The 25,439-nt window shown below is 44.1% G+C and overlaps 1 protein-coding gene across 6 annotated transcripts in view; it reads left to right on the top strand.

Moving 5' to 3' along the window:
- Positions 1 to 25,439, top strand: part of CNOT3 (CCR4-NOT transcription complex subunit 3) — a 2,226,181-nt gene that overhangs the window by 222,194 nt on the left and 1,978,548 nt on the right. For all 6 annotated transcript variants that reach the window (XM_044079494.1, XM_044079487.1, XM_044079515.1 and 3 more), the window contains exon 2: positions 20,094 to 20,197. The gene's annotated coding sequence lies outside the window, so the exon portion shown is untranslated. The remainder of the gene's footprint in view (positions 1 to 20,093; positions 20,198 to 25,439) is intronic.

The following is a 25,439-nucleotide window of genomic DNA, read 5'->3' as shown; positions in this document are numbered from 1 at the left end:
ATGCCGTCGGATGCTCCGGCGCCCGCTTCCTCCAAGAAGCGCAAGGATAAAACTGTGAAGCCTAGGGTTGAGGAACCGGCAGTCCCGGACGTCGGTTCTTTAGAAGGCTCAGTGGAGCCGGAGGTTTTGCCAGGAGTTTCCATGGAGTCCCAGGCAGAAACTATACTCTTACAGGATGTGCCTTCTCAGGAGGTAGGCCAGGCTGAGGGGCTTCTCAGGTGACTGTTCTTCCCTCTCTTCCCAAGGTAGTTAGGGCCTCTCCTTCTGTTGCCAAAACTTCTTTGAGAGGTAGGCCTACTTCAGCTTCAGTGGGGCTTCTCCTAGCATTTCGGGTTCTGTACCTAAGAAACATATGCTTAAAATGGCAGAAGATTTGATTACTATGATTAGGGGTTCTATGCCCCGCCTGATAAGAGGCCTAGGGTGGAACCGGAGTTTGATAGTTTTGAACAGTGTTCAGAGGCTTCAGAATCTTCTGTGGAAGATATGCAGGAGTATCCTACTTATTCTGATTCTGATGTGGATGATTCCACTCCTACAGCTTCTCCACCTGAGGATTTCTCATTTTCAGAGACTTTGCATTCCATGAGGGAGCACTTTAAATGGGAAGGCCAGGATTACTCTGACTCAGGAAAAGGCTTAGGGAGTTCTTGTTTTACCCCAGCATAGGCCTTTAGCTATTCCTCCTGTGTTGAATGTGGTGGAAGATGTTTTTGCAGAGGCTTCCCTGAACCCTGACTCTTTGCCTCCTGCTCCTGTTAAGCCTGATAGGTATTATAGGGTGCCCGAAGCTCATAAATATTTGTTTAAGAGTCCTAGGGCGGACCCAGAAATTATTTCTCAAGGGCCTAAGGGTGTAAAGGCTTCTGTGGTTAAAAATCCTGTTCCCACTGATAAAGAGGCACGGGCTTTGGATAGGTGGGGAAAGAAAGTGTATACTTCTTCCACTCTAGCCATGAGAGCTTTGAATTGTCAGTTTCACATGCTAAAATATCAGAATTATCTCCTTTCACAATTGAAATCTAAGGTGGATGCTTTGGCGGAAGGTATTGAGTGTAAAGAGTTGCTGGATTTGGTTCATGTGTCTGAACAAGTGGGTAAGCATTCTTTGCAATGTGGTTTTGATGCTGTACAGGCCTCCTCGAGGGTGGCTGCTACCAGTTCTGTTCTTCGCAGGCATGCCTGGTTGAAGGATCAGAATTTAGCTGAGCATGTTAAGACAAGGATTTTGGATGCTCCTTTACAGTCTGATGTGTTGTTTGGTTCGCCTGTGGAAGCAGTTTTAAAGAAAATGGAGGACAAAGCTAAGTCTATGCAAACTGTTAAAGATTTTTGCAGGTGCAGCCACCAAGTTTAGTAGAAATTGGCCTGCTAAGGGGTGGACATATCCTGCTTATGATTCTCAGTCTAGGGGTAGGTCTAGACGTGGTAGGGGCAGGGCTCAAGGTTCTTTTAGGCCTAGAACAGGGAGTTCACCTGCTCAGACTTCTGGTGAAGGCAGGGGTCAGTCCTTTCGTAAACAGACCCAATGACCTGTTTTTTCAGCTGCCAGCAGATTCACGTTTGGCAGCTCCTTTGGGAGGAAGACTGTCTCTTTTCAAAGAAAATTGGGATTTAATTACTCAAGACAAATGGGTGTTGGATATCATTCACCAAGGTTACAGATTTTATTTCCATACAATGCCCCCTTTCAAAGGCATGCCAGACGTTCCTCCTCAACAACGAAAAGAGGCTCACAAGCAAGTTTTACAGTTACTTCACATAGGGGCCATTCAGCCAGTCCCTGTATCAGAAAGGGGCCTAGGATTTTATTCTCGCCTGTTCCTTGTACCAAAGAAGGGAAACACGTGGAGACCAATTTTGGATTTATCTATCCTCAACACTTATCTGGACATTCCCAAGTTCAAGATGTTGACGTTACAACAGCTTTTACCTCTGCTGGGCAAAGATCACTGGATGGTAACTTTAGATCTCAAAGAAGCTTACCTTCATGTGCTTATAAGGCTAAGTTGCAGGAAATATCTGCGGTTTCGAACTGGAAATTCTCATTATCAGTTCTCTGCATTGCCCTTTGGCTTATCTACTGCAACCAGAGTGTTCACAAAGGTTCTGGCTCCAGTGATAGCTTACTTCAGGCTTCAAGGAATTCAAATTTATCCTTACTTGGACGACTGCCTGATTCTGGCTCAAGAAAGGGAAGTTCTTCTACAGCACCTGGAATATGTTATCGCAGTGCTAAGATGCCTAGGGTATTCTGTGAACGAAATAAAGTCCAGTCTAGTACCCTCTCAAGACATGTGCTTTCTGGGTGTGAGACTGAATACAGCAGCCCAGATGGCCTTTTAACCCCGGACAAACAAAAGAGTCTGTCACTTTACTTCCATCAACTATCTCATCAGTCCGTGCTGACTGCAAGGACAGTCCTTCAAGCATTAGGGTTCATGGCATCTTGTATTCTGGTGCTTCCCAATGCCAAACTGCATATGAGGAAGTTACAATGGTATCTCAAAATGTATGGACACAGCACTGCCAGGATTTGGACACTGTCATTCAAATAATACCTTGCCTTCAAAAGGAATTCTTGTGGTGGGCTCAGGAATGTCACCTAAACAAGGGACTCTCTGTGACCCGGCCAGAGGCAAGTCAGATCTTAACGACAGATGCCTCGGACATTGCTTGGGTAGCTCATCTAAATGGAAAGTGGATACAAGACAAGTGGCCTGCCAGACTACAGCATCTACATATCAACATGAAAGAGATGTTAGCAGTCCAGTTTGCATTGATGGCTTTCAAGGAGTTACTTCTTCCAGGGCAGGTGTTGATTCTAACAGACAACACAACTGTCATGTGGTACATCAACAAGCAAGGGGAACACATTCTTATCCTCTATGCAGGCAAGCAATGATTTTATGGGAGACTGCGCTAAGCCTGCAACTAACTCTTCAGGCAAGGTTTCTGCCAGGAGCACAGAACTCCTTAGCGGATGTGTTAAGCAGACAAATCATGGATCCCCACAGTGGAAACTGGATCTTCATGTATTTCAGAAACTGACAGTGTCATGGGGAACTCCAGACATAGATCTGTTCGCTTCTCCACTAAACCACCAGCTGCCAAAGTATTGCACAAAGGGGTTTCATCACACGGCTTGGAAAGTGGATGCTCTGTCTTTCAGTTGGAAAAACCTTCATGTGTATGCCTTTCCACCTCTACCTCTTCTTCCAAAGGTACTGTTAAAGGTCAGACAAGACAGGCCAAGGATGATTTTGATAGCTCCAGATTGGCCTCGGCAACACTGGTACCCTCTACTACGGAGTCTGGTAAAGAAGCCTCCATGGCCTTTACCTCTGATTCCTCATCTGTTATCTCAGAAGGACGGTCATCTGCTCAATGTCAAGCTACACTCTCTTCATCTAACAGCTTGGCATATTCTGTGTTGAAGCACAGCAGGTCTCAACTTCCTCAACAAGTTTTAAATGTGATTATGGAAGCTAGAAGACCTAGTACAAGGAAAGTGTATGCAGAAAAATGGAAGAGATTTTTATTTTGGAGTACAGCAAAGAATTTGGAGATTTCTGAGCCTAATTTGAGTGTGGCTCTTCAATATCTTACTGAATTATTGGACAAAGGTTTGTCCTTCTCTTCCATAAAGATTCATGCTGCAGCAATTTCAGCTCACTATGATTGTGACCCACCTTTGTTTTCGCATCCTTTGTTCAAGCAGTTTCTTAGAGGGGCAAAGAATATAAGACCCCACGTAGAGCTCCTACTCCTGCTTGGGATCTCAATTTTGTGTTGGAAAAACTTACTCTACAACCTTTTGAGCCTGCAGCTACTGCTGAATTGAAATATTTGTCATGGAAGACTGCTTTTCTGTTGGCTATTACTTCTGCAAGAAGGGTGTCTGAGTTGCAGGCCCTTATGGCAGTAGAGCCCTTTTTGATTTTCCATAAGGATAGGGTATCATTACGTACTAATCCTTCTTTTATGCCTAAGGTGGTTTCTAGTGTGGCTTTAAACCAAACTATTCATTTGCCCACGTTTTTTGCAGATCCTCAAAATAAAGGGGAAAAGATTTTGCACACTTTAGATGTACACAGGCAATTGCGTTATTATTTAAGCAGGACTAAGGATTTTAGACAGTCTCAGCAGTTGTTTGTTTCTTTTGCTTTGAGTTCTCAGGGCAAGCCTGTGTCAAAACAAACTATTTCTAGGTGGATTGGCTTTTGCATTGCATTTTGTTATTCCCATCATGGCAAGGAGATTCCAGCTGGGATTAGGCCTCATTCCACTAGGGCTACTGCCACTTCAACAGCATTTCTAAGGGGGGTGGCAACTAAGGATATTCTGGAAGCAGCTACTTGGAGTTCAGTGCATACTTTCTCTAGGCATTATCACCTTCCTATCTACTCTAAGTCTAGGGCTGGTTTTGCCACAGCTGTTTTACAAGGCATGTTGTCAGCTCCTACTACTTTATAATTTGCCAGCCTCCCTTACCTCTGCTTTGGGATTCTACCCAATAGTCAGGACTGCAGCAATGGAAGATGAAGAACATAGTACAGTTTTGTACCTACCATAAATGTAGATGTTCGAGGATTCCATTGCTGCAGTCCAATTTACCCTCCCTCCTTCCCCTCTGTATTTAGAGGTGGTTGTGTAGGTGAGTTTACATGCTTATATTTTTGTATATATTGTTGTATATATTGTACATGTTTTTGGTGCAGGTTTTTTGGGACTTGTCTTTTTAGGGTCTTCTGACATCTGGGGCAAGAAAAGACTGAGGATATGACGTCGGTCATGCGCATTAGTACCCTGACGTACTGACGTCAGTCTAATGCGCCCTGACCGACGTCCGCCTTATACTCTGGTATTCGGGCCGACTGGACGCGGACTATACCCCAATAGTCAGGACTGCAGCAATGGAATCCTCGAACATCTACATTTATGGTAGGTACAAAACTGTACTTTTCTGGAAGTTCCAAAATTCAAGATGTTGACTCTTCAGCAGCTACTGCCCATGCTGGGCAAGAAGGCTTGGCTCGTAACTTTGGACCTAAAAGAGGCATACCTGCATGTCCCAATCAGACAATCTTGCAGAAGATACCTCAGATTCATAGCCGGCTCAATGCACTACCAATTCTCTGCACTGCCCCTTGGCTTATCTACTGCGCCCAGAGCCTTCACGAAATGCCTGGCACCAGTAATTGCATTTTGCAGACAGAGGAATTCAAATATATCCCTACTTGGACAACTGCCTTATTCAAGCAGAGAACAAAGACATTCTGCTAAAGCATCTGGCGTTTGTAAAAAAAAAAAAATACGAATTTGCCTAGGATACACAGTAAACAAAAAGAAATCAAAACTAGTGCCCTCTCGAGATAATATTCCTGGGTGCAAGCTTAAATACAACTGCCCAGATGGCTTATCTCACACCAGACAAACAAAAACAACTGACTTCTTACTCCAAAAAATTGGCAACAAACACCCAGTTATCTGCAAGGAAAATCCTGCAGGCTTTGGGTTTCATGGCATCCTGCATTCTACTAATTCCATATACCAGACTGCATGTGAGGAAACTACAATGGTATCAAAAAAGTGTTTGGACTCAGCATTGCCACAGCCTGGAGACAGTAATTACCCTCATTCCCTGCCTGCAACAGGAGTTTCGATGGTGGGCAGGGGCCTGTCACCATAACAAGGGTCTGCCATTTAGTTTACCCACAGCCAGACAGACACTAATAACGGATACATCAGATTATGCCGGGGGGGCCATATGGCATGAAAATGTATTCAGGGCACATGGCCTGCAAGACAGACAGATGCATCTTTACATCAATCAAAAAGAGATGCTAGCTGTTCAGAATGCCCTGACAGCTTTCAAGGATCTACTTCATCCAGGACAGCTACTGATAAAGGCAGACAATACTACGGTCATGTGATACATAAACAAGCAGGGAGGTACACATTCCTACCCCCTCTGCAGATGAGCAATGACCTTATGGGACACAGCATTGACTTATCAAGTTCACCTGCAAGCACAATTCCTGCCAGGAAAAACAAATACCCTGGCAGACGAACTAAGCAGAAACCTCATGGATCCCCACGAGTGGAAACTGGATCCACAAGTCTTCAGCATGATAACAAGGAAATGGGGATGCCCAGACATAGATCTATTTGCCTCCCCTCACAACTGCCAATTACAGAGACTTTGCACAAGGATTTATCACAAACAAGCATGGAGAGTGGACGCGCCCTATCCTTCTGCTGGAAAAATCTAACAGTATATGCCTTTCCTCCACTGCCTCTCCTTCTCGGGGTACTCCTAAAGGTCAGACAAAAGAAGCCAAAAATGATACTGATTGCACCAGACTGGCCACGCCAGCACTGGTACCCAATCCTAAAGAGCTCGTCTCAAGGTCCAGCATGGCTATTGCCTCAGACGTCTCACCTGCTGACCCAACAAAACAATTGGATCCTGCACAGCCAACTCAGGACCTTAAATCCGGCAGCATGGCGGATAATGTAGCCATTCAGAACACTCCTCTTTCAAAAGCTGTTATAGATGTTATCTTGGAGGCCAGGAGGCCCAGTACCAGAAAATCTTATGCAGAAAAATGGAAGAGATTCTGTGCTTGGAACCAGGAACAAGGCATTGACATGTATGTTCCAAATATCCCTCAGATTTTACAATACCTAACTGAGATGCTGGACAAAGGCCTTTCTTTTTCATCAATTAAGATTCATGCCTCTGCCATTTCAGCCCATTACAACATGGAACCACCTATCTTTTCTCATCCTTTAATAAGGCAGTACTTCAGAGGGGCCAAAAACATCAGGCCTCCAAGGAGAGCGCCATTTCCAGCCTGGGACCTCAATTATATCTTGGTAAAACTCACACTGCCTCCGTTTGAGCCAGCCTCAACAGCGGATATAAAATTCTTATCCTGGAAAACAGATTTGCTCCTAAAAATAACCTCTGCAAGACGAGTCTCGGAGTTGCAAGCACTCATGGCTGTGGAACCTTTTATCATTTTTCATCTAGACAGGGTTTCTCTGAAGACAAACCCAACCTTTATGCCTAAGGTGGTGTCTAGTGTGGCCCTCAACCAAGCCATTCACTTACCTACCTTTTTATCCAAACCCATAGAACAAGGGTGAGAAAATTCTGCATTCTTTGGACATACACAGGCAGCTACGCTTCTACTTGGACAGAACTAAAGCTTTCAGAAAGACTGAGCAACTTTTAGTGTCATATGCTGCAGGATCACAAGGAAAGGCGGTCAGACTATTTCTAAATGGATAGGCCATTTCATCCGTTTCTGCTATTCTCAACATGGCAAATCAGTGCCTAAGGGCATTAGACCTCATTCTACCAGAGCAGCAGGCACTTCAGCAGCCTTACTCAGGGGAGTACCAACCAAAGACATCTTAGAGGCTGCAACTTGGAGTTCAGTGCACACTTTTACAAAGCACTACCACTTACCTCTTTACTCTAAATCCAGAGCAGGCTTTGCCACTGCAGTTCTGCAGGGCCTCATAGCCTCTCCTAATCCTATGTAGCCCAGCCAGCCATCCTCAGCTTTGGAATTCAACCCAAGAGTAATGACTGCAACAGTGAAACACGATGAACATAGTACAGTTGTGTACCTTCCATAAATGTAGATGTTCGAGTGTATTCACTGTTGCAGACCAGGTTACCCACCCACCATCCCCCTTTTTCTTTGCTGGGACTTATCTCTACTTCTCTGTCCTATACAACCTATGTGGTGTATTTGCTTGTAGATGAAGGAAATGTTTCTTTTTGTGGATGCATACTTATTGGCATAATTTTCAGCCTACCAATTTGGGGCTTTCTGACATCTGGGGCAAGAAAAAACGAAGAAAATGGCGTCTGCTGCATCTTTTATACCCCTGGCACACTGACGTCAGGGAAGAGGTGACAGCAACCGACGCCGGACCTAGACTTTGGAATTTGGGCCGACTGCGGGTAGCCTGCCAGCAGGATAATCCAAGAGTAATGACTGCAACAGTGAATACACTCTAACATCTGCATTTATGGTAGGTACACAACTGTACTTTATATAATTCCTTCGGAACAGCCGACAACCAGAGTTTATAAAAAGCGCAAAGAAAAAGAAAAGGACAGGCACCTGAGGTCCAAGACCGACCGAGGCTTCTGCTAGGCCTATCGCTGGTTCGGCAATTCTCAGTGAGGCGCTTTCGCAGCCCCGGGCGCCCGCTACCTCAGAGCCACAGGCCGCATCCGACTCCCACGTGGAGCTGACTAGGCCGCTGGAAACTCAAGGTATTGGACACTCTGAAACTATTCCCTCAGATGGGTCTGGAGCCGCTGAGCAGGCATCTGCTTCTGAGGGTGATTTTTCATCGTGTTTCACTGTTGCAGTCATTACACTTGGGTTATCCTGCAGGCAGGCTACCCGCAGTCAGCCTGAATTCCAAAGTCCTGGTCCGGCGTCAGTTGCTGTCGCCTCTTCCCTGACGTCAGTGCACCAGGGGTATACAAGATGCAGCCGACGCCATTTTCTTCAGTCTTTCTTGCCGCGTGGTGCCCAAAGCAAAAGCAGTTCGCAAATGCCTGTCGGCAGACTCCTGAGATTTTTTAATTTGAATTTTAGATCCGAGGTCTTCAATAAAGCTAAGTACCCCATTGGGGAAACTTTTTCTTGCTCCAGTCCGATGTCAGTAAAAGTTAACAGTTGTATTTCTTGTGGGAATCGAGGCCTACACAGTTGTATGCGAAACCATCTTCAGCTTTAAAGGCAAAGACTAAAGCAGCTCTAAAGACAAAGAAATAATTACAGCATTCTCCTGGACAGGCCACCATGCCTAAAAAACAGATGCTTAAAATGGCCGAAGACCTAATTACTTTGATCAGGTGTTCCCATCCCCCTCCTGATAAGAGGCCTAGGCAAGGGATAGAATATGAATCTTCAGATCAGGTTTCCAATTCCTCGGATTACTGTACTGAACAGGAATATTCTCTTCCTCCCTATGAGGATTCTGATGCTGAAGAATCTATCCCTTCAGCCTCTCCTCCTGAGGATTATTCTTTTGGGGAGACCCTGCATACTATGAGGGAGCATTTCCACTGGGAGAGCCAAGATTACTCAGAATCCAAGAAAAGGCTCAGACTTTGTTTTATTACCTCAGGACAGGCCCCTTTCTATCCCTCCTGTTTTAGACATTGTAGATGTATTTTCATATTCCGGCCTGTCTCCTGACTCTTTACCATCAGCTCCTGTTAAGCCAGACAGATAATACAAGGTTCCTGATTCACATAAATTTCTTTATAAAAACCCTGCTGCTGACCCAGAAACTATCTCTCAGGGTCCCAAAGGGGTCAAGGCTTCCACTGCAAAAAAACACTATCCCCTCTGATAGGGATTCAAGGACCCTGGACAGATGGGGGAAAGAGATTTATACTTCTGCTTCCTTGGCTGTAAGAGCTTTAAATAGCCAGTTTCATATTCTTAAATATCAGCAATATCTTATGTCACTGCTTAAAGACAAATTCAGACTGTGCAGAAAACAAAGAAATGCAGGATTTATTGCATGCAGCTGAACAAGTGGGAAAGCATACTTTGCAATGTGGTTTTGATTCTCTAGAGGCCTCCTGCAGGGCCGCTGTTACAGGTTCTGTCATTAGGAGGCATGCTTGGTTAAAAGAACAGAATCTGCCTGATCATGTTAAAGCAAAACTATTAGATGCTCCATTACAGCATGATACCTTGTTTGGTGTTAAAGCAGAAGAGGTGTTGAAGAAAATGGAGGACAAAGCTAAGTCTATTCAAACAGTCAATGATTTCTTGCAGGTACAGCCTCCCAGATTTAGCAAGAACTGGCCGACAAAGAATTGGTCCTTTCCAGTGTCAGACAGGCCACAAAGAGGCAGATACAGACGCCCCAGAGGCAGATCACAACCCCAAGGCTCATACAGGCCTAAACAATGGGGTGCTTCTACCTCCAAAAGCGGAGAGGAAAACTCGCAGCCGTACAGGAAACAGTCTCAATGACTTTCTCCTACTAGCACCAAGCACTTATCTTCTGGCAGCCCCTTTGGGGGGAAAACTAGCACTTTTTTCACAAAATTGGCACATGGTCACCCAGGACAAATGGGTCTTAAATATTGGTATCATAAGGCTGCAGGTTCCACTTTCACACCCTGCCAAGACCAAACGGTATGCCTGACCTGCCACGAAATTAATGGACAGAGGCACAAAAACAAGTTTCACCCCTCATGGACATGAGAGCCATTCAGCTAGTACCACAGCAAGAGCAGGGACTACAATTCTACTCAAGGCTATTCTTGGTGCCCAGAAAGGACAAAGCCTGGAGACCAATACTGGACCTGTCTGTCCTAAACATATTCCTGGATATTCCAAAATTCAAAATGTTAACTCTGCAGCAGCTTTTGCCCATGCTGTGCATGAAGGCTTGGCTTGTGACTTTAGACCTAAAAGAAGCATTCCTGCATGTCCCAATCAGACAGTCATGCAGAAGATACCTCAGATTTATGGCTGGCTCAATGCACTACCAATTCTCTGCACTGCCCTTTGGCTTATCTACTGCGCCCAGGGTCTTCACAAAATGCCTGGCACCAGTAATTGCATTTTGCAGACAAAGAGGAATAGAAATATATCCTTACTTGGACGACTGCCTTATTCAAGCAGAGAACAAGGACATTCTACTACAGCATCTGGCGTTTGTAAAAAGGTTACTAACAGGTCTAGGGTACACAGTAAATGAAAAGAAATCAAAACTCATACCCTCTCAAGAGATAATATTCCTGTGTGCAAGCTTAAATACAACTGCCCAGATGGCTTATCTCACGCCTGACAAACACAGACAACTGACTACTTATTTCAAAATGTTGGCAACAAAGACCCAGTTATCTGCAAGAAAAATTCTGCAGGGCTTGGGTTTCATGGCAGCCTGCATTATGCTAATTCCATATGCAAGACTGCATATGAGGAAACTTCAATGGTATCTAAAAAGTGTTTGGACTCAACATTGCCACAGCCTGGAAACAATAATTACCCTCATTCCCTGCCTGCAACAGTAGTTTCGATGGTGGGCAAAGCCTGTCACCACAACACGGGACAGCCATTCACCTTACCCACAGCCAGGCAGACATTGACAACAGATGCATCAGATTATGCCTGGGGGCCCCATATGGCAGGAAGATGTATTCAGGGCACACGGTCCGCAAGTCAAATGCATCTACATATCAATCAAAAAGAGATGCTAGCTCTTCAGAATGCCCTGACGGCCTTCAAGGGTCTACTTCATCCAGGACAACCTTCAAGGATCTACTTCATCCAGGGCAACTACTGATAAGGACGGACAATACTACAGTCATGTGGTACATAAACAAGTAGGGAGGCACACATTCCTACCCCCTCTGCAGGCTAGCCATGAACTTGTAGGACACAGCATTGACTTACCAAGTACATCTGCAAGCATAATTCCTGCCAGGAAGGACAAATAACTCTGGCAGACGAACTAAGTAGAAACCTAATGGATCCCCACGAGTGAAAACTGGATCCACGAGTCTTCAGCATGATAATAAGGACCTGGTGATGGCCGGACATAGACCTGTTTGCCTCCCCTCACAGCTACCAACTACAGAGATTCTGCACAAGGACTTATCACAAGCAAGCATGGAAAGTGGATGCTCTATCTTTCAGTTGGGGAAAATCTAACAGTATATGCCTTTCCTCCTCTGCCTCTTCTCCCCAAGGTACTCCTCAAGGTCAGACAACAGAAACCAAAAATGATACTGATTGCCCCAGACTGGCCCCGCCAGCACTGGTACCCAATCCTAAAGAGCTTGTCTGAATGCCCAGCTTGGACATTACCGCATATTCCTCACTTATTGACCCAACAAGACAGTCAGATACTGCACAGCCAACTCAGGACTTTAAACTTGGCAGCATGGTGGATAATGTAGCCATTCAAGACACACCTCTGTCTAAAGCAGTGATGGATGTTATTTTGGAGGCCAGGAGGCCTAGCACCGGAAAATGTTATGCAGAAAAATGGAAGAGATTCTGTGCTTGGAACCAGGCACAAGGTATTGCCACGATTGTTCCAAATATTCCTCAGATTTTGCAATACTTAACTGAGATGCTTGATAAAGGCCTTTCCTTTTCATCAATTAAAATTCATGCCTCTACCATTTCAGCTCATTACAATACAGAACCACCTATTTTTTCTCATCCATTACTAAGGCAGTACCTCAGAGGGGCCAAAAAGGAGAGCACCAATACCTGCATGGGGACCTCAACTATGTCTTGGAAAAACTCACACTGCCTCCGTTTGAGCCAGCCTCTGCAGCTGATATAAAATTCTTATCCTGGAAAACAGCTCTGCTCCTAGCAATAACCTCCGCTAGACGAGTCTCACAGTTACAGGCACTCATGGCTGTGGAACCTTTTATCATTTTCCATACTGACAGGGTTTCTCTGAGGACAAACTCTACATTAATGCCTAAGGTAGTGTCCAGTGTGGCTCTTAACCAAACAATTAATTTGCCTACCTTTTATCTAAACCCACAAAATAAGGGGGAGAGAATTCTGCATTCTTTGGACGTTCACAGGCAGCTACGCTTGTACTTGGACAGAACCAAAGCTTTCAGAAAGACTGAACAACTTCTACTGGCATATGCTGCAGGATCACAAGGAAAGCCTGTCTCAAAGCAGACTATTTCAAAGTGGGTAGGCCACTGCATTCATTTGTGCTACTCACAGCATGGGAAATCAGTGCCTAAGGGCATTAGGCCACATTCAACCAGAGCAGCAGCCACTTCAGCAGCCTTCCTCAGCGAAGTACCAACCAAAGACATCTTAGAGGCTGCAACTTGGAGTTCAGTGCATACTTTTACAAAGCACCATCACTTACCTCTCTACTCGAAATCCAGGGCAGGCTTTGCCACTGCAGTTCTGCAGGGGTTGATAGCCTCTCCTAATCCTATTTAGCACCAGCCTCCCAACCTTAGCTTTGGGATTCAACCCAATTGTAATGACTGCAACAGTGAAACACGATGAACATAGTACAGTTGTGTCCCTACCATAAATGTAGATGTTCGAGTGTATTCACTGTTGCAGTCCAGGTTACCCTCCCACCATCCCCCTTTTTCTTTGCTGGGAATTCTGTCCTTCTCAATTCTATACAACCTATGTGGCGTATTTGCTTGTAGATGGAGAAGTTTTTTTTCTGCATGCATGCTTATTGGCATAATTTACCCTACCATTTTAGGGGCACCTGACATCGGGGGCAAGAAAAACTGAAGAAAATGGCGTCGGCTGCATCTTTTATACCCCTTGCGTACTGACGTCAGGGAGGAGGTGACAGCAACCAACGCCGGTCCTAGACTTTGGAACTCAGGCTGACTGCGGGTAGCTTGCCAGCAGGATAACCCAATTGTAATGACTGCAACAATGAATACACACTAACATCTACATTTATGGTAGGTACACAACTGTACTTTGTGTACACTTACTCTAAATGTAGATGTTCGAGTGTATTCACTATTGCAGTCCAAGTACTTTCCTTCTCTGATTTATATACATATATATATATATATATATATATATATATATATATATATATATATATATATATATATATATATATATATAAATTTTGACTACCCTTTAGGGGGCACCTGACATCTGAGGCAAGAAAAACTGAAGAAAATTGCATCGGCCGCTTCTTTTATATCCTTGCGACCTGACTTCAGGGAAGGGCCGACGCAGGACCCAAGACTTTGGAATTCAGGCTGACTGAGGGCAATCTGGCAGCAGAATTACCCCAAATGTAATGACTGCAACAGTGAATACACTGGAACATCTACATTTATGGTAAGTGTACACAACTGTACTTTCACACAGTGGTGCCTTCTCCTAAACCCCCAAAAAACGAAACTCCTCCTTTTCTCTCCTACTCGCAAGTCCTCTCCTTTTGATTTCTCTGTTATCTCCACCAATAAAACTATTATGTATCACCAGACCCAACCACCAAACTACTGGGTATTGCCATTGACAGCAATCTGAACTTTGATATCCATATCAACAATACTATAAAAACTGTCAACAAAAAATTTGGCTCTCTGTAGGGTTAAAATCTTCCTTTTACCTACAGCTAAAACCACTATAGTTCGCAGTCATCTAATCTCTTCACTTCTTTATGCCTCGCCCATTTTTACTACACTATCTAAAAATAACCTCAGCAAATTGGAAATGTCCTACAATAACATTGCCAGATTTGCTACAGGCAACCGATTTAGAACCCACCATTGCATTAATTTAAAGCAGCTGGGATGGCTTGATCTACAAAACCTGATTAAATTCCAACTATCCATAGCCTATAACACTCTTAATAAACCTTCCAATACACCTATTCTATCCACCGTCATCACCCCCTATAAAAATCTGAAGTCCTTAAGGTCATCTCACAAACTTCTAGTACATACCTCCAAACAGAACAACAAGGCTGGCGACTCTCTCTTCGCTAATACTGTTGGAAAAGCCTGGAATCTTCTCCCCAATGAACTTTCCTCACTTCCCTCACTGTCACTCTTCAAAAACAAATTGAAACTGTTCCTCAGAACACACTGATTATGCCCCTGTACTAAACCTGACTAGTCATGTGTCTCTTCAAACTTGGCTGTACCTACCCTTTTGACTCATAAACTGTTCTTCCTTCCTTATTGACCACAATTACTGTCTCCCTCTAGAATATTATATATTGTACCCGTATGCTATATCATGCCTGCATTCTGTACTGCCAGGATGTTGTCAACACTGAATTTTCTGTGTTAACCTGTAATATGCATTGTAAATATGATTCTTGCTTACTGTTGCTTATTTGTTATGTGTTGTTTTCATTGTTCTGTCTTGGAGCGTATCTCCCCGGGCCTGTACTGAAAATGGACATGTATCCAGTTAGACTAACTTGGTCAACAAATGTAAAATAAAACAATAAATAATAATAAATTAGGAGGGCACCTGACATCTGGGGCAAGAAAAACTGATGTAATGGCGTCGGATGCATGTTTGATACGCCTGACGACCTGACGTCATGGAAGAAGGGACAACAACCGACGCAGGACCCAAGACTTCGTTAATCAGGCCGACTGAGGGCAACCTGCCAGCAGATTACCCAAATGTAATGACTGCAACAGTGAATACACTCTAACATCTACATTTATGGTAAGTGTGCACAAATGTACTTTCTTTCCAGTCCCTTTCAGGCCTTCTCAGTCCCAACCCAGGGGCAGCAGACCCCCAAGACTTTAGTCTCCGGTTTTGCACAGATCTATGCAGTGAGGTGCTCCCATGCCCAAAACAGGGAGTAGTAAGCCCACCCCCCTATGGTAAACATGCAGAATGACTTATCCTTAACTCCCCCAAGCCTTGCTCAAGTATTTGCACCTTTAGGAGGAAAACTCGCCCTGCATGCAAAAAACTGGGAATACATTACCCAAGACAAATGGGTTTTAAACATGGTTTCCCTAGGATACTGATTCCACTTCTACTCACTCCCAACCCTAGGTGGATGGCCAGACCTCCCAACAAACCAGTGGGTGGAGGACCAAATGCAAGTACTTTCTCTCCTCAGCCTTAGGACTATTCAACCTGTCCCAGAAGAACAAAGGGGATAAGGCTTTTATTCAAGACTGTTCCTGGTTCCCAGAAAAGAAAACTCCTGACGTCCTATCCTGGGTTTATCTATTCTCAACACCTTTCTGGTGATTCCAAAATTCAAAATGCTGACTCTCCAACAGCTGCTTCCTGTGCTAGCCAAGGATGCCTGTCTGGGAACCCTAGACTTAAAAGAAGCTTACCTGCACATCCGCATAAGGGAATCTTGCAGGAAATACCTTCACTTCAGGGCAGGTTCTATGCACCATCAGTTCTCTGCACTTCCCTTTGGCTTATCTACTGCGCCAAGAGTATTCACAAAGTGCCAAGCTCCCTCCATTGCTTTTTGCAGGCAGAGAAGTATTCAAATTTAGCCCATTACTTGGACGATTGCCTGATTCAGGCGGAAAGTCAGGACTTGCTACTACAGCTCCTGGCATTTGTAAAGAGACTTCTAACTTCACTGGGGTACACCATAAATGAAAATAAATCACACCTAGTACCCTGCCAACAGATTGTATTCCTGGGAGCAAGCTTGAACACAACTTCCCAGATGGTATTTCTTACTCCAGAGAAACAAGTTTATTTGACAACTCACCCAAGTTTTTGTGGCTAGTAGGTTGAAGTATCTGCAACGAAAATACTGCAAGCTCTGGGGTTCATGGCCTCTTGCATTCTATTAATTCCATATGCAAGATTGCATATCAGGAAACTTCAATGATATTTAAAAGGTCTATGGTGGCAACATTCTCAGGACCTGGAAACAATAATTCCTATCATTCCGTGTCTAAGGGCAGAGTTCCTTTGGTGGGCAGAGGCCTGCAGCCACAACAGGGGACTCTCTTCCACTCTACCCCCTGCTGCCCAAACCCTAACAGACTCCTCCTAGTATGCTTGGGGGGCTCACATGGTAGGGCAGTGCATTCAGGGCAAATGTAACCCAAAGCAGATGCACCTGCATGTCAATCAAAAAGAAATGTTAGCTGTACAGAATGCTCTGACAGCCTTCAAAGGCCTTATTCTTCCAGGACAGCTATTGGTAAAGACAGACAACACCACAGTTGTATGTGGTACATTAACAAGCAGGGGGGAGCACATTCATACCCACTCTGCAGACCAGCCATGGCTCTGTGGAGCACAGCCTTGAGCAACCAAGTGCACCTACAAGCTCAATTCCTGCCAGGCAAACTAAATTCTCTTCAGACGACTTAAGCAGAAATCTCATGGACCCACATGAATGGAAACTGGAACCCAAAATATTCAAGCTTTTGGGGACCAGATGGTGATCACCAGAGGTGGACCTGTTTGCTCCCCCTCAGAACTATCAATTGAACAAATACTGCACCAGAACTCCCCACAGCCATGCTTGGAAGGTGGATGCCCTGTTCTTTTCCTGGGAAAGCCTCTCAGTCTATGCCTTTCCCTGTCTGCCTCTCCTCTTGAAGGTTCTACTAAAGATCAAACAGGACAAGCCAAGGACAATCCTGATTATACCAGACTGGGCACGCCAGCACTGGTATCCTCTTTTACGCAGTCTGACAGTGCTACAACCATGGCACCTGCATCAGACCCCTTCCCTGTTGTCCCAGTAGGGGGGCCAAATTCTGCACCTTCTGCTTCAGACCCTGAACCTTGCAGCCTGGCTAATCCCCTGAACTCACCTCTAGCAACCCTCAGTAAGCAGGTGCTGGATGTCATTCTTGAAGCAAGGAGGCCTAGTACTGGAAAATCCTTTTCAGAAATGTGGAAAAGATACTATTCCTGGAGCCAGTCTCAAGGGATAGCCACAACTGTGCCCAGCTTACCTCATATACTAGATTACTTAACAGAAATGCTCCACAAGGGCCTATCCCTCTCTTCAGTTACGATTCATGCCTCTGCCATCTCATCTGATTATAATACTGAGCCACCCCTCTTCTCTCATCCTCAGGTAAAACAGTTCCTTGTAGGGACCAAAAAGTTAAGACCCCCCCCTCCCAAAAGAGCTCCCACTCCATCCTGGGACCTTAACTTTGTAGTGGAAAAACTTACACTTCCCCCCTTTGAACCGGCTGCTAAAGCTGAGTTGAAATTCCTCTCATGGAAAACAGCTTTACTTCTAAACATTACTTCAGCAAGAAGAGTGTCTGAACTGCAGACCCTTATGGTAGTGGAACCTTTCATTATCTTCCATGCGGACCGTGTTTCCCTCAGGACTAACCCATCTTTTATGCCCAAAGTGGTGCCTAGTGTAGCTTTAAACCAGTCCATTAATTTGCCTACTTCTTTTCCCCTAATCCTCAAAATAAAGGGGAAAGGATACTGTATTCTCTAGCCGTGCACAGACAGGTTAGATTCTATTTGGACAGTACTAAGCCTCTCAGAAAATCTGACCAGCTGCTAGTCAGCTTTGCTGCAGGGGCAGAGAGGACGGCCATTTCAAAGCAAACCATATCTAAATGGAGAGCACACTGCATCCATTTCTGCTACAAGCACCATGGAAAACCTACCCCACAGGGGATAAGAACACGTTCCACTACGGCTACATCTACCTCTACTGCATTTCTCAGAGGAGTCCCTTCCAGGGACAGTCTGGAGGCTGCAACCTGGAGCTCGGTGCACACTTTCACCAAGCATTACCACTTGCCTATCTTTTCTAAATCCAGAGCTGGATTTGCCACAGCAGTCTTACAGGGCCTGATTGGCAGGCCTAATGGTTCTTAATCTACCTCCACCCTTCTTTAGCTTTGGGATTCAACCCAAATGTGATGACTGCAACAGTGAAACATGAAGAACATAGTACAATTGTGTACACTTACCGTAAATGTAGATGTTCAAGTGTATTCACTGTTGCAGTCCTGGTTACCCTCCCTCCAGCCCTCTGTCTTTGCTTTCAGTGATCCTTTTTGCTTTGGCATATCTTACACTATGTGTATTTGATTTTTGCTGGGGGTGTTCCACACCATATAATTGCTTCATATTTTGGTGTCACCTGACATCTGGGGCAAGTAAAACTGATGTAATGGTGTCGGCTGCATGTTTTATACCCCTGACGACGTGACGTCATGGAAGAAGCGACAGCATCTGATGCAGAAATCCCAAGACTCTGGTATTCCGGCCAGCTGAGGGCTACCTGCAGGCAGATAAACCAAATGTGATGATTGCAACAGTGAATACACTGTAACATCTTTTATGGTAAGTGTACACAACTGTACTTTTCTACAGGTTGTAGTTACTGATGTACACTGAAAACAGCACCCACACATTACTTCCCCCTGCCAGATTAATGAAGGTATTATCCCTTCTACACTGCATGTTCTATACCACTGGGATGCCCACCGAGCATCCCGCCGTTGAGGTCTACTCTACTATCTGCTGGCCCTAGGTGTGTGTGTGTGTGTGGGGGGGTATAGATAATGCCCCAGCCCCATGCACTTGGAATACTGTTCTTGTGATCATGGCGCTGCATGCTTTTCTGGAACTGTCTATATTTATCTAAGAACATAGTCTGTATCAGTAGCCAAATTTTACCTTGTTAGCAGTTCTAGGTAGTTTTCTTGGATCTTGTAATGTTACAGATTGTGTTAGCATTATGTGAGTCTTGCTTCCTTGAACATAGTGACGATCTATTTAGTGATTCGCTTTGTGACTTTACGCACTGAAAATTGGAAGGCTCAAGTTTATTTTGAATAGGCAGGAGGTTGTTAATGAAGATGGTGGGAATTTTTGGGGATAATGTGAAGCATTTTGTTAATCATCTCTTGTGTTAATGGATAAATTTGCTAAAAAAAATTAACTAGTGCTGTTTAGAGGTGCATTTTCTGCACAGCATTTAGTACTCTATTTTACAGAAAATTGTTTTAAACTGTTTTCTGGTTATTGCACATTTAAGAGACCTTCCACATTACACAAACATATGATATCCTTTATGGCAACCTTTTAGGTTGCTTCAGCGTTATATGCTTTGTGAGATGTAACAGTGTTCCTGTCTTTGAGCATCTCATTGCTTGTTTTCTTTGGCCGAGAAGTAATTACAGTGTGTTAGTAGGAACAGAGATTTGGATTTGAGACTGTGTGCAGCTAGACTTTGGACCCTGTAGTTGTCATGGGTTTGAGTCCTATAGTCTCCATTTGCCCAGTGTGTGATTCTGACCACGTCAGTTAAGTAAACATTGATCCCAGTTCGCCCCTGAAAAGGGACTTTGTCTAGTAGGTATACCTGCTAAAAAAAAAAAAAAAAAAAAAAGTATAGTTGATTGTAAGATGGTACTGCACTTTGCAGTAGATGATCAGGATATGGATGTGACACTATACCTTTTGAAGCACAGTTCTGTCTTCCACATTTTGGTAGACTCTGTATGCAGCTCATGATGAGTGTTAAGGTTTTTGGGCAGACATTTTGACTGTTGACTACTCTTAGTGAATAATGCCTTTCTTTTCTTTCATTTCTAGTCAGTCACATTGGTGCATCAGCGTGTGGATACACTGTTCTTTGAGCTTTTTCTTCCTTCAAGATCAACATTACGGGGTGCATGATCGCGGTCTGGATAAGCACGGTAAATACACCAGTTTTATCTGCATTAGGGATGTCTTTTGCTGTGAAGTTTAGGCAGAATATCATTCGGCCAGAACAGTGTAGTAACTGTTTGATATGTAGCTACTTAGCATGTTCATTTTTAACAATGTTTATCCAAGCATGTGTTTGATAAACTCCGTCTGCAGTATCAAGTATTTCATTGCTGAGCTGTTAATGGAGTGAGCTGCATATTTAGATACCTGTTGCACAAAGCTGTTAAACCATGCATTCGAAGGGCTTCCGAATATTGTATTGTCAGAATTTTTTTTCTTGCATCCCTTTCTTGTTTTTCTGCGGAAAGATGCTGCTGTACTTTTTGCTGTTCAGACTTACGCATTTAGCTTGAGGTATGACTGTACCATACTGCGTTATCATACCAAGTAAGATGGCAGTAGGAGAGTCTGGTTCAATGTCCAAAATATTTGTTGGTTGATTTTAGTTGCAATAGAAACAGCCATGCTGTGCTTTGAGGATTGTGTGAATAGGTTAATAAACTGAAATAATTTATGACCAACGTGATTGATAGTATTGTTAATCATTTGTATTACTGTTCGATTTTCTTTTCTTTGTAGTGTTATATTTTCACCACTGCTCATTTATTATTATCATTGCTTGAGTACAGTCCCATGGAATGGCTGTCATACAGGCAGCCATGAGGGGAGTTTTGATTTGGTCCCAATTCCACTCCCTGGTGGCCAGTATGAGCACCAGCTTTACTACAGTGGCTTCTTATGATATGGCCCAGTGTTGTGCTTGCTATCTCCCCCCCCCATGAGAGCTACTATGTCTTGCTTGGGATCACCAAGCCTACATCCTCCACTTTGTGTGATTAGAATATCCAAGCCTCCACTTGCGTGGGAACAATGGGATTGACCATGACCACCACCGTCTCCTTCTCCACAGGATGGGCAAGTCAATCATAGCACTGTCACTCACGCTCTCTTTTTCCTGACTCTTCTCCTGAACTAGTAGATAGCCGAACCCGGATTACCCAAATCTTAGTCAGGGCTTTATCCCACTGTGCCACAAAGTTGTGATTGATGTTTTTTTCTTCCTTTTGTCTTTGTCTGTTTAGTATTGCTTCAGTCTGGATACCTGTAAAATGATAGGTAGACAAGCACTTGACACACTTAGTTGAGCTTCCATTTGTTAATGTTACAGATTCATCAGTATTTTGTGTACTGTGTAAATGTTTTGTGTAGTCTGTAATGATGCAGAAGATGTAGTAGGTAATGACATTAGAAGAGCTTGGTGAGGAGGCCTATCTGCTTGTCTGCTGTACTCTCCAGGGATCTCATTGCTTGAACTTTCGGCTTCCAGCCGGAAAGTTGTTTATAATCTTTCTGTCCTTTTTACTGGAACAGTTACACTGATGTCTGTATTTTTGTCTGTGACCAGAAATGTTTTCACAGGGTGTTCTGTAATCTTTCTTGTTGCTTTGGGTTGCTCATATATGATTCTGCAAGCAGCCAGCAGAGTTTTCCCAGAATCTATGCATGTCATTGAATTAACTGGTCCTTTTTTCTATTCTGGAGTCAAGCTGTTGTAAAAACTGAGACGTGTCCAAAGGCATGGCAAACATCTGTGTCTCCATAAGAAAAGTCCAACAACTTAAAAAAAAAAAAATGCAGTGTCATGTAAGTGGAGTGAATGTGAATGTATGCACTTTTTGGGTTGCTGCATTCAAAGAAAGAAACTGATAGCTTCAGAGGCCACAGTTCAGAGTTTTTATGTCCTAGTATACAGGATTAACCATTACGCAGGGCTAAGTTACCATCAAAGATGTGGGCATAGTTGTCTGGCCTCCAGCTGTTTGTCACTGCATTTGTTACAGGCCTTAATCAACCTCCATGCAGCTGTACTTCCTTAGAGCTTTCAGGGTTTTATGTTCTGAAATAAGTTGCTGCATTTTATCATTTTATTTTTATGTCATGCTTTCAGGACTTCTCAGTATGACTCGTGCTGTTAACTAATACTATAGTGTGTGGTCCTACAGCAGTCTACTGCCTTGAACTGACCTAGTTCTGTCATCATGGATGGAGTCAGTTTTCCAGATGTGGTGTGCATGAGGAGAGATTCCTGCGGTACCATAATGGAGGCCAATATTTGCTGCTGCATATATTTTTAAGTTAACTACTGAAATAATAATGTAGAATGTCGAATGCCTGCTCATTTGGTATGCCCAACTGTTCCAGGTTACAATGCCACTTCCATTGTTGTCTCTGGCCTGAGGAAGGACTTGATTGCCAAAAAGTGTAATTTGGGGAAGAAATGAAATATTTGAATGATTGCTCTTTGTCTTTCAGAGAAGTGGTGTAAACTTGTAAACTTGTTAAACACATTAAATACCATAGTAGCGATTAATTGGGGTTGTGGGCCTGTACTGGAATACAGAGCTTGCATCATGGTGGTTTGATCTATCTTATCTCTTACCTGGGCAGAGAAGATGAACAGGACATTGAGTGTTATGTATATTTGGCTCAGAAATTATTAGTCTTGTAATTCTAAGAAAATGCTAAAGTTTTCATTCATTTTCACTTTGCCAACTTGAATGAACCCCCACTTATGGCCATAAAGCCATAGTCTTCAGCACCTTCCTTTTGAGGAGCACCTGATTCGTGTGTATGTGTCTGTCCATTTATGATATAAATGTGTGGTTGATAGATACATGTCTGAACATGATAGGATGTTGGGGGGGACTCTGCTGGTACACATCCAAATTAATTTGCTGCACACTTGAGTGCTGTCTTGGAGTCAGTTTAGGTCAGGGTGTCTCATTCCTTTTTTTTTTTTTGTTTATAACACGTTGCTGATGCCCATCTGTGCTAACATTCTCCTTTCCCATTTTAACTGATGGATGTTCGAGTTTCACTGTTGCAGTCATTACACTTGGGTTATCCTGCTGGCAGGCGACCCACAGTCAGCCCAAGTTCCAAAGTCTTGGTCCGGCATCTGTTGCTGTCGCCTCTTCCCTGACGTCAGTGCGTCAGGGGTATAAAATTTGCAACAGACTCCATTTTCTTCAGTCTTTCTTGCCACGCGGTGCCTGAAGCAAAAGCAGTTCGCAAGTACCGGTCAGCCGACTCCTGAGATTTTCAAAACTGAATTTCAGAACTGAAGTCTTCAGTAAAGCTAAGTAACCCATTGGGGAAACTTTTTCTTGCTCCAAACCGATGTCAGTAAAAGTTATTAATTGTATTTCTTGTGGGAAGCAAATACCTCATAAGGGCTTTCACTCGTACTGCATTCCTTGCCTTGGCCCTGATCGCGACGTTACTAGTTGTCGGTTTTGTGCTAGATTCAATAAACGCACTATTAAACGTCTGTTTAAATTTGCTTTACATTACTTTGGATGAAGATTTAATTATATAATGCCGTTGGATCAACCGACGACCGGAATGTATAAAAAACGCAAAGACAAAGAAAGAGACAGGCATCTGAGGTCCAAAACTGACAACTAAGCCTCTTCTAGGCCATTCGCCGGTTCTCGGTGAGGCACTTTCGCAGCCCCTGACGCCCGCTACCTCAGATCCACAGGCCGTAACCTACAGCCACTTGGAGGCCCTGAAGCCTGTGGAAACTCAAGGTATTGGGACTACGGAAACTATCCCCTCTGGGTCCAGAGCCGCTGAGCAGGCACCGGTTTCTGAGGGCGTCTTCAGGCCTTCACAGCTTACAATTAAGGCTACTATAGCAGCAAAGGCAAAGTCAAAGACAAGGAAACAAGTGCAGCATTCTCCAGAACAGTCATCCATGCCAAAGAAAGATGCTTAAAATGGCTGAAGACCTTATTACTTTAATCAGGGGCTCTCATCCCCCTCCTGACAAAAGGCTTAGGCAAAACACTGAATGTAATGGGATCCTATCTCGCCTACATTCATGACAGGTGGGTTCGGAGCCGATCCATCGGCTCCGACTCGGCAACTTATATACTAGCACGAAGTCTCTCATTGGCTGGGCTATACCCTATCCCAGGATGCACTACACCTGCTTCCCCAGATCTCGTTTGCCGCTTTACAAGCTGGACGTGGTCTCGACTTGGCTGGAGCTAAGTGTTTATTTCTACCTTTATTGGTCCTTGACCTTGGGGTTTTTTGTCATTTATTAACCAAACAGCTGTTTTAACAGCTTCTTTATACTATTTGGGAAGTTTGAGTGCTTGAGTGTTGTCTGGTACTTGTTCCTTTTTGTCTGTCGGGCAAGGCCCGTTTTAGTTAGAGGGCCCTTGCCCTATCCTTGTGTTCTTTTTAGTTAAAAGGCCTATTATTTTAATACCTTTGTGGTTATTTGTCTTTCGGGCCAAGCCCGTTTAAATTAGAGGGCTTTGGGCCATTGTTCTTTGTCAGTTGCTTGTGAGGTAAATTTCTTCTTAGTGCTTGCGCCAGTGAGTCTCGCGCTTTTCAGTTGGTGCTGTTTTTCTTTATAGTGTTTAAATTTTGTGGTGAACTCTATTTGTTGTTGAACCTGTACTATGTCTAAAGAACAAAAGTCAGGGTTTAAAAAATGCACTCGGTGCAGTTATAAAATGTCCATAACAGACAGCCATTCTATTTGTGTTTATTGTTTGGGGCCGAAACATCTACAAGAGACTTGTAGCGTATGTCATGCTTTTTCTGCTAGAGTTCTTCAAGAACGTAAGAACAAGCTTATTTTAAAAGGGCTTATTAAACCCTCCTTTGAGGAAGCTTTGAATCCTCCTGTTGCTTCCAAAAAGAAAAGATCGTCGGCTCCAAGTTAGTCTGAGCCGACTTCTAAAAAGAAAAAGTTGACCTCTTCTTCCTCGGCTCCACTGACTTCTGGGCCGAGTGTCGAAGAGTCTGCCTCGATACCTCCTACTTCGGCTCCATTGTCTTCGGAGCCGCAAGTTGGAGTATCGAGAGGTGAATCACCTCCATCGGCTCCAATGGCTTCGGAGCCGGTGGAAGTGTGCAGCTCAGACTCTTCCCCCTCGGCTCCGAAGAAAAAGGCTTCTTCGGCGCCGATGGTGGTCCATGAGTTGGTGGAGTCGGCGCCGATAGTATTGGAGCCGTTTCGGAGCCGGTCCCCTTCTCCCTCGGAGCCGAGAGGAAAGTCTTCTCGAGTGTCTACCTCCTCTAAATCCTCGAGACTTTCAGATTCGGACCTGGATAGGGTTTTACAGAGGCTCTTCCAATCTCCAGTATTTGCTAAAATGGTCTCGGCTCCAGCACAGTTTGCTTCGGAGCCGATCCCCACCGACACAT

The sequence above is a fragment of the Protopterus annectens genome, chromosome 1.part1, assembly GCF_019279795.1.
Source record: "Protopterus annectens isolate FY-2018-M chromosome 1.part1, PAN1.0, whole genome shotgun sequence".
Taxonomy (NCBI): Eukaryota; Metazoa; Chordata; order Ceratodontiformes; family Protopteridae; genus Protopterus; species Protopterus annectens.
Note: the sequence above shows the minus strand (reverse complement) of the source record. Positions and strands in the feature narration are given on the sequence as shown.